This window comes from Orcinus orca, chromosome 10 (genome assembly GCF_937001465.1).
Source record: "Orcinus orca chromosome 10, mOrcOrc1.1, whole genome shotgun sequence".
Taxonomy (NCBI): Eukaryota; Metazoa; Chordata; class Mammalia; order Artiodactyla; family Delphinidae; genus Orcinus; species Orcinus orca.
The window spans coordinates 20,270,397-20,281,337 of NC_064568.1; positions in this window are offsets into that span (position 1 = coordinate 20,270,397).

Here is a 10,941-nt window from a genome sequence, read left to right on the forward strand (position 1 = left end):
TTTTTCCCACAGCAATATAACCAGACAAGTACATTGTCTTTGCTTTGCTCAATGGATTTTTATAAAACCATTGCTTCTCTAAAAGCCTACAAAATATGGAAAGCCATGAAAAAAAGAAGTTACATTTAACTTGCTGATGAAATTTTCCCACTACATAAGCTGATAGGCCTACAAAATTAATTATCAATGCTGGACAATCGAAGTTAATAAAGCAAAAGTCGCTTCCATTTTTTCCAAAGAAGTAAGACAACATAGTCAGGGAAGCTTTACAAATAGGAGACATCACATGAAGGCATATCAGCATTTTTTCAAGGATAAATGTGAAGCTGGAAACGTTTGAAGGACAGAATTCATTATCCAATGCCTCTAAATTTCTCCCTCTACAAAATGAAGCAAAAGAATAACACATACACTTAAGAGAGGCACTTTGACTATAAGAATTTTGCCCATCAAATGCTAAGTTCACCAAGGGTACACAAACTGATGACCTGTGATAAAATTATAAAATTTAAGTATTTGGTTTAATAGTTTGTTGGGTGTTCTCTGAAAAGTATATCTGAGTTAAAACCTGAAGAGTTGCCATATAGAGCCTCACGTGAGCCGTTTAGAAAGGCAGAGTGAATAAAGCATAATTTTCCAGTGATCATAATCAACACTGGACCAAAACTGTATTAGTGAGCTCCTCTACATATGTCTAGACAGCTCCTTACATTACTGTGAAGAAGTCCAGAATGTGGGGAGCGATGAAAACGGAGGAAGGGACAGGACATGTATCAGCATTGGATAAAAGTGCCTCCTTCTGGCCTACCATCTTGATTGGATGAAAGTACCACCTTTATCCAGGTCTACCATCTTGATATGCTTCACAGCCTCGCTTTTGCCACTATCTCTAAAGCAGTGGTTCTCAATTAGGGGTGATTTGGCAATCATTTGGCAATGTCTGGAGACATATTTGGTTGTCACAATGGAAAGAGGAAGGATGTGATTAGCCTTTAGTGATTAGAAGCTAGGAATGCTAATTAACATCCTACAACACACAGGATAACCTCCCCAAAGAGCTCTGCGAGCCTTTCTATCAGTCTCAATGAACCATCACCAAACTGACCTTAAAAAAACTGTTGGAGGGGCTTCCCTGGTGGCGCAGTGGTTGAGAGTCCGCCTGCCGATGCAGGGGACACAGGTTCGTGCCCCGGTCCGGGAAGATCCCACATGCTGCGGAAGGGCTAGGCCCGTGAGCCATGGCCGCTGAGCCTGCGTGTCCAGAGCCTGTGCTCCGCAACGGGAGAGCCCACAACAGTGAAAGGCCCGCGTACCGCAAAAAAAAAAAAAAAAACTGTTGGAAACAGACTTGCCAGGTAAAAGAGAGGATGCACAGTTAACTTTAAATTTCAGATAAATAACAAAAATATTTCAGTATAAGCATGTCCCAAACATTGCATGTGACATACTTATACTATGAAATGATTCCTCATTTATCTGAAATTCAAATTTAAGTGGTTGTCCTATATTTCTATTTGCTAAGTCTAGCGGCCCTAGTTCAACAGACTCCACATTTTGAGAAGGAATACAGGGAAATGGTGATCCTTCAGCTCCCTCCCTGACTCCAAGAGAGTAATGATTGTTGACCTCTTTGGTCAGAAGCCAGGACATTCACTGGGCCACATTTTACCTGGTGGTGTAATTTAGGTCGGGGAACCTGGTTTAAAGATCAGCTCTAAAACAGGACACTCTCATTTTCCCTCCTGTCTAAGGTTCCTGTCTTGGTCTAAACTGGTCATGTCACATCTCTGTTGGCAACTGAGGAAGCACCTTAGCCAAGAGCTATCTTGATTCAAGAAGTAGTAAGCAGAGGCCTTCACTTACACCTTCACATCTAAACCATATTTTCTGATTCAGTCTTGGCTAGAAAGACCTGCCTTGAGTAGTGCTTGTATCTCTAGATCAACAGCTCCCTCTGCCAAAATTCAGTAAGGGAAAAAGGGTGAGTGGGAGGGTGAAACTGAGGCATTTCTTAAACCTGGACTGCAATACCATCTACTAACACCTGAACTTCACCATGCACTCTTAGTATATAGTTAGGAGGAGACCAGAGAGCCTGAAAGTGTTCCCTTTACTACGTTATTCTTATTTATTTTACGGATGAGAAAAATATCAAATAGAAAATATTTGGGGGTGGGAGAAGGGAAGAAGGATAGACTGGGAGTTTGGGATTGACACACTGCTATATTTAAAATAGATAAACAACAAGGACCTACTGTTAAAAATAAATAAATAAATGTTTAAAAAAAGAAAAGAAAATATTTGATTAAGTGCTTTATATACATTATCGCAATTCTCTCAGCAGCCCTATGACACAGGTCCTACTAGCATCCCTATTTTCCTAGGGAAAACAGAGACCTAAAGAAATTAAGTAACATGCCCAATAAGCAATTGTCACAAGGCTTGAACCCAGGTCTGTTCATTCCAAAGTTTATGCTTTTAATCACTAAGCCTAAAAGTTGTCCATATGAAAAATGACCAAATCAAAATAAAGTTCAAGTATTCACTTCTAAAGCAAAAGCAATCAGAAAAATACGACACTATTCAAAGAAACCCATTCGCTGATAGTAAATGTTTTCCAAGCTGTTATCCTGTGCAATGATGAGAATCTGAAACATCTTCAATATGCTTTTTTTTATATGCTTTTAAGATATGTACCCAATAAGTAATAAATGAATGTATTGCAATTTAATCTTTATGTGAATGCAAAGTGAATGTATTGCAATTTAATCTTTATGCCAGTAGCTGTGCCCCATTCATCTCTGGTTATGAAGGCTTACATTTTAGTGCTCCATTTTAGCAAAGCAACTTTGATCTCTACCTCCAGAGTCCATATCCTGTACACACACCCAGGCCAGCCCTCATCAGTATTCCATGAGAGCATGAATTGTTTTTAATCAGTCAACAACACTATGTCAACCAAATGCATTCTGATTCTGAGACCTTTTATCTCAAAAGCTATGCAGAAACCAAGGTCACGGTAACCTCTTTTATGGTTTATAGTTCCTCAAATGCACTTACAGTGAATTTACAATGCCACAACTTACTTTGTGGATTCTGAGCTTTCACTAGGTTCAGCCCTCTCCAACATCCTCTTTGTTTCCTCTTTCAGCACTTTCTGCCTAAGGGTCTTCACTGAACATCAAGTTCCCGTAAATATTAAAAAAAAATAAGAATATTGAACAAGATTCTCCCAGCAGATAAGCTACTCATCATTTGTAATTGAGACTCTTCAGAAAGCTGCATGAATGTTTCAAATCACGGCTGTACAGCTTTGTAATACGAGGTGCAGGCCCCTGCAAGGGGGCAGGAAGGTAAGAAGGTAGGATTGTGCCAATGCTGTCACTCCGCCATTGTTACAATCAAATACCTGCTCATGTGGCCAACGCAGTAAACCACCTAGCTCAGGGGCCAAGTCTGGGGAGCTGCTCTTGGAGAGATGAGGCAGAGATAGGGTTCTAAGGGCCTCAACAGATCCACAGACCTCATGAAGTTACCTCCTAGCTCACTTTTTTGATGACTCTCATTCTAAGCAATAATATGCATAAATTCATGGTCTTGATCTACTAGTAACATTTTTACAATAATGTACTAGCCAGGTATTAGAAATACTTTTGAGAACAAAAGTGTCTGTAGCACCGAAAATCATCCTGCATGCCACCAATGGTACTTACACTGGGCAACAGTAGGTTCAATGAAAGCAAGAATGAGAGAAATTTGGTGACCGGTTGGGAGGTTATTGCCCAGCTCCAGGTAAGACTTAGTAGAGGCCTGTACTAGGCGGGTGGTTGGGAAGTGAGTGCTTGGAAAGGAGGAAGAGGCAAGGTTCATATCTAGAAAGGGCGTTGGATGTTACTTTGTGATGTACTTAGGGGCAAATGAAAAGCCACTGAAGAATGGCAGGGAGTTACATGATTAAAGTGGTGTAGGAGGAAGATGGACCATGACACAATGTACAGGACAAATTAAAGCAAGGAGACACTAGAGACTGACAAAGGAGCCATCGCAATGAGGCATGCGGTGCTGAAGGCCTGAAATAGGATGGTGACAGGAAAAACAAGATGGAAGAGATGGATGGGAAAGAAATTAGAAAAGGACCATTAGTCCTTTCTCAAACTCTTCTCAGTTTAAGGCTCAAATATTCCCTACTGTCTATCATGTCTATGAGTCATAAAGCCATTATTTTCATTAGGGAAGGAACTGGTCGGGGAGGGGAGAGTTTTATTCCAAGTGGAAAGTCAAGGTATATTTTTAGCTACATTAAGCCAGCCTTCTGCTGCTCAGCACACTGATGTAATTCCAACATAAAACATAATCTATAATATTCCAGGGGAACAAATCCAATTCTTGGTCATATAAATTTTCATGTAAGTCCATCACAATTCATTCCCAAAACATCTCATTCTCTTTGAAAGCTGGAGCTGCAGCAAGTGATCAAAAAGAGTAGTTTAAAATTGCTCTGGAATTTCCGGAGATGCTAAATCTAACCTGCTGACGGCACAGGACCAACCCCCCAAACTTTAAATCAGAGGTAAAGCATTTTATGTTCTAAAAGATATATTCCTCAAAGTTTATCACAGTGTATTAAAGTCAAATGTGAGTTATTACTTACCAAATCTGGAGCTGATGTCTCCTCTTTGATTGCCCTAGGTAGGCGAGAATAAGTATCTTCCAACCAACATATTTTTTACTTTTTCATCTGCCTCTTTCTATTTACAACAGAGTGAAAAATAATAGCCAAGGAGTGACTTTTCAGGGTTGGACGAAGTGCAAATCCCATCTGACTAGAGCCTAAACTGTATTCCAGACCCCTGGCAAGTTCTGCCGCATGGGGAAGGATAATGGAAACTGACTTCTCAAGAGCTGGATTGGTCCTGTAGGAATAATCAGTGAAAACTCGTCTGATGAACTTTCAGCACATTTGCATTGGCTTAGAACCCAGGGTATATATTATTAGTCAGGCTTGAAATCTAGTTCTCTCTGCCCTCGCTGGGGCTTTCTGCAGGAGGGAGACAGCTATGCCACGATCAGGATGCCCTGTGAAAGCCCAGAGAGAGCAGAAATTTTATAACTAATACCACTGATGCAGAAAAAAAATCCCTGTCAGTTTTTCTGGTGTTATCTGTTGCCAACATAGCAATTATGAGTAATTCAAGCCTCCTTCTAGGGGATGAGGGAGTTGGGAGGATGGAGGACATCCTTTGGTTTAAAGCGATCTTAGATCCTTTTCTGTAGGTGGGGTCAGAATATTACCTAGGCACTCAGTTAGAGGAGCATCCCAAAGGTTCACCATCCCAAGGGCCCTCCCTTCTGGTCCCTGGGTGTTTGGGCTGTCAGGACATCCCTGCTCCAGAATGCCCAATTATAATGCAAGTATCTTCTATTAAATGACTTTAAGTAGCCATGTAACAGTAGATAAGAAGGTTGAGGTCTAAAGATAGACGTGGGTACCAGCTCTGTCTCCACTGCTTACTGGCTAAATGTATTAAATCAGTAACTAAACCTCTCTGAGTCTCACATCAGTAAAATGTGGCTATAAACACCTACCCCATAGGTCATTGTAAGGGGTAAAAAGAGATAATTCAGCAAAATCTTTAGTATAGATTTAGTACACATAGTACATTCATTAAAATTTTCAGCTCTAATTATTATTAGCAGCACTACCCAGCTCATTTGTTCCCATAACACGAGAGATGTTTATGCTCTATTTCTGTAATAGCCCACATCACACCAATCCTTTGAGACTTAGCCATATGCCATCTTTTTCATTATTCCCTGGTTACTTATCCAGGAAACGAGCACAGTATCTAATTCCCGTATCTCTTTATTTTTCCTTCTCTTATGATACAGTACCCTTTTCTCCCAAGATTAGGATACTACTCATTACAACAGATAACTTTAATAAGCACTTATTACGTGCCAAGCACCGTATGAATGGCCTTTCATGTATTATCTCATTGAATCTCCTCAACAAACTCTGAGGAATTTTACTGAAGAGGAAAGTGAGGCTTGCAGTATTTAAATAACTGTCTCATGCCAAGGGAACATGATGGCAGAGTGGAGATTTGAACTCAGGAGTCTGTGTGAATGCAAAGCTCATGCTGTTAGCCACTTAAGCTGTAAGAAGACCATGGCTGAAGTCCAGATTGGCCAATTTCAAAAGGTAGGCAGTGGGAGGGTCTGTCCTCCTCCTTAATCTGGTGAGAGGGACTTCAATGTCACCACTCAGAGAGCTTGATGTGTTCCCCCTTGTTTTATTGGGAGGAGATGAACAGTGTCGACTCCCACCCAGGAAATCAGAAGGGTGAGCTGCTTTGTCAACAGAGTGAAAGAGAGTGGCCTTCACCCCGAGAAAGCCCCCACATGAGTGAATGTGGGCAAGGAGTCGTGTGGGTGGACTACGTATGGGTGAGGTACCTGGGAAAGAGTTGGTTCAAGAACTGCCTTACATCCTGTGTCACGGGGCCACCCAAAGTGTCTATGAGACTTCGGCAGAAAGGCAATTAGGTGTATAGCACCAAGACCTGGGGAAATAGGGCTCACTTTCCCAGGTCAAAGGAACTGCAAGTGGGAGAACGTTCTCCATGATGGGTTCTCTGAAGAACCCACAAAAGGCACCATTAATGAAATTGGCATCTTACACATATGACAGTTTCAGAAAAGGTGACACCATCTTATGAGGGTATCAATCAAATTAGTTGTTTTCTACCCTCCCAACCCTTCTTCTCTCCCCTCAACCTGTTCAACCTTGGTAGAATCAGAAACCAGAGCGAGTAAGCGAGTCGAGAAGGAAAAGTGGCGGCTGGAGAAAGAGAAAAGACCCACACACCCTCTCCTCCAGCAGCCAGTCCACAGGGCAGTCACCAACTCGAGCAGAAGAAGACATTGACCGACTAAAATTCAGAACTATGGCTATTAGTGCTCAAGCTAAGTTATGAACTGAGGCTGTGTTTATGACTTAAAGACTGTCTATTGCTGAAGACTAAACAGAATGTCATGGGGCCTCCCTAAGTTCACATCCAAGGGCCAGGGAAGGACTCCGTTTGCTGAATAAATATAAAGATGGTAAGAGACAAATATAAAGTTGCCTTTATGACTACACTCCATGAGTACTGCTTGGTCAACACATACTGTTAACATTTATTTCTCATCACCCCATGGAATAGAGTCACAACATGAAAGCTTCTTGGGGGCTTTTCTGTGTTGATCATGTCATATTTCACCCAAGAAAGGTCTACACGGTTAAGTTTCTGATCCTCTGCATAACCACCCTCCAACTCGCTACTGCAATCAAACCCCTTCCAACTATTACAAAACTGTTAATTTTTTCAAAATAACACTGTTATTATTTTCTAAAATAAAAATTCCATCATTGGATATGAGGAGAACATTTTCAGGATCTGATTTTCTCTTCCAATGGATGAATATATGGTCACACAAGGTAGGGGAAACTACTTTTAAGAAATCCTCTGGTTATTAGAGCCTATGATGCTCTGGGTAATATACAGTGTGATGAGGAAATGATCTTTCTGTGTTTCAGGTGGGAGTACTGAGGTGCTGATGGAGTGAAGGGGTCTTGCAGGCCACACTGCAAGCTCCTGGCAGTGCTGGGTCAGGACTATGGCATGACCTATTTGAATGTCCACAGAAGAGATTAAAATAGAAGTTAGATGACTTTAGGTGGTATGTTCTGGATCTGGCAAACTGGATTCTTTTACTCATCATGAAAAGGAGTTTCCAAAAGTATCAGAGGCAACTCAAGGGTTAGTCATGCTCTCTGCTGTCCTGTAAAGTCTATACCATGTCTGGATATTCTCTGCAAGGTTTTCAACGCTCTGCCCAGAGGTTGGTGGGAAACTTCGATCACTGAAGAGTTCTAGGCCCTGAAGCTGCTATGGTCCGATAACTGGGGGGAGAAAAGACAGAATGGACACTCACAGCTACAGCTGAGCACCTGTATGAAAGCTTCAGGTGAACACTCCAGCACACGGAAGGGGTGTTCTGAGCCTTTTTATTATGATGCCTGAGGTTAGATGTGACCATGGATGAAATTTTAATATGGCCCTTCCTTGTGTGGGAAAATCCAATTAAGGCCTTCTTTGGAATGGAGGTAAATTCACGTTTTGCGTTGAAAGGGGCTCCGCACAAGAGAGGACCCTGGAAGTGTACGTTTCATTAGCTTCAAGATAAAAATTGCTTCTGTTTGGGATCCAATAGAATAAGTGTTTCTGCAATCTACGATGGAGGTCTAGACATCAACAGGGCAAGCAACTTCACACCTAATGGGAAAGGGCCTCAGCAGGGGCTGTGCATACGCTAGCATTCTCTTTGGGTGTAGACAGTCCTTTCTTACAGGAAAAGGGCAAAGCAAACCACCCATCATGCTTCAGCTCAGTACACAACGCATTAGTCTCACCTGACAACTTGAGAAGTAAAATACAGTGTGCCAAGAGGCACCCGGGGCTCCATTTCAGGATTCTTCCCAAGGATTCCCCATAAAGGTGACATAAACACACATAGTTATTCCAGCAAGGGCTTACAGCTAAATTATTCAGTGACAGCCAAGACTCCAAATTTCAGTTCTGACTTACCCTACTGCTTTCACTTCTTCTTTTACATCTTCAATTTATGGTTGTCAAAAATCTAATTAGTTATTAATCCTTAGGAATTATGTGCTCCAAGCATGATAAGAAACCAAAAAGGACTAAAGAGAGGGAGAAGGAAGACTTAACTGTGAAAAACTCATTCACAATGAATGTCTAGGTAGATGGGGGCTTAGCCTCAATTACCCTAAAAATGAAAAAGTCAGACCCTTCTTTAGCGAAGTGACAGTATCCCAGCATTTCCTAAGGCTGCTGGGCACCACAGTAGTTTCAAGCAGATACTTTGTGGAATAAGCATTCTAAGATCAAGGGGTATAATATTACTCCTTCTTGGAGACTCATAGGGCAGATTAAAGGCTCTGAGAAGTCCTGCAGTTAAAACACCTATATATATGTGTTGAACTCAGCATTTCCCAAACATATGTTAGCCAAAGAATCATGTCTATTAATAAGGGCAAATAGATTTGAGCCACTGGTTGAAGCCTTTATTTAACACTTTTAAAAGCATCATGGATGGTGCACTTCATGGGGTATTATAATTCTTTTAGATAGCTGCACAAGACAGTTCTTCAGAGAAAATCAAATGACCCACCCCATCTTTGTAACCACACTGCTTCAAACAGGAATCTGCACCAACATGGAATATCCATCTGCTTTACAGAACTGAGATTTGGGATTCTTTTCAACATGACATCCAAAAGAAGATTTTGATTCTGCCACGGGGAAGCAGTGACACACTCTCTCTTATCTTTCTCTTTGTTTCATGGTATGCGATGTGCTCTCTCCTTCTCTGTCTAACCATCCCTCTAAATAGATATCCATGCTCTTATTATTTATTTTTCTTTACCTGCTCTCAGTTTGATAACTGGGAAAACACTCCTTTATTTATTGATGTCGTTCATAAGAACAGGATAGAATCACAACATCGGGGGCCCTGATTCACATTAGGCCATGTATGTGATGACTAGCTTATTTCAAGAAGGGTCCACCTTTTTGTCACAATTCTGGCACCCCAGGGGACATTGGGTATCTGCTGGCTTTTAGAGAAAGCTGCTCCCAAAATAATAAAGAAACTGTAACTTCCAAATTAACTAATTAGTTAACTCGGAGACTCAGCTGCATACTCCATGATTCCTCTGTTTGAGAAAGAAATGTCTTGACCTCTGAGAAACTCCCTGCTCCTGCAGTATTGGATTTTTCTTTAACTCCATGCCAGGGTAAGTCATTTCACACAAGCCATTGACAATAGCGAAGTGGGTGCAACATTTATTCTGGGAATATTTTGTTCGTCATAGTTACTGAAAACTTTTTAAAAGGACCAGACAAATAAGTCCATAATGTACATTCATAGTCATTTATTTGGGCAAGTCACTTAAAGTTCCTATGCCTCAGTTTCCTCACCTAGAACAGGGAGATCAAACACAGACCTCAGAGTGAAGATATAGTGAAAAAGTGCATTACCTGTCTTTAGGAGAGTGGCTGACACAGCAAGTATTCAACAAAGAATAGTTAACGTAAATCTAAAGGTCTGAGGAGGATGCAAATGCCTACTTTTCCCTAAATTGTTAAGTAAGAGGGACTTTTTATGTTCAAATTTCACTTTGGATTAACCCTCCTGTTGGAGTCTTTTTCTTTTGCATCGTTAATATATAGTGACCAAAAAATCTAATTAGTCATTAATCCTTTGAAATCATGAGCCATAAGCATGGTAAGGAGGCAAAAAAGGCTACAGAGAAGGAGAAAGACGAATCGTTAACTAGTAAACGTTCATTCATAATGAACTTGTATGTAGGTGGGAGCGAAGCCACAGTTGCCCTAAATTAGCGAGAAATTTACATCCCTAAGAACGATTCTGCCATCTCCATTACTTGGAACTATTAGATTCATGTTTGGGTAAAATTGAGCTAAACTGGGCTCAAGTCACATTTGGGGGGCCTCCCTATAAATTAGCCCGTGAAATCCCTGTGATTGAGGTGAAATTTCCAAAAGCTTAGTCTTCTCTGAGAAAATGAACAGACCAACGGTTCCTGGGCGTTAGCTCCACCCCACTCCAATCTGTTAGTTTTACGTCCAACGTCAAAGGCGAGCTCTCCTCATTCCAACTGTACCCTGAACGCTCTCCCCCATTAAATACAGTTTAAAGGCCAGCTGCAGTGTGGAGCCTTTTCTCGGAGCCTACAGTTTCAAACAAACGACTGGGCAGAAGCCAGGATCTATATGGGCTCACGAAGACTGTAAAACATTTGGTGCGGAGTGGAAAAAGACGCCTGAGAGCTCTGCCAGGCGTTTTCAGCTTTCT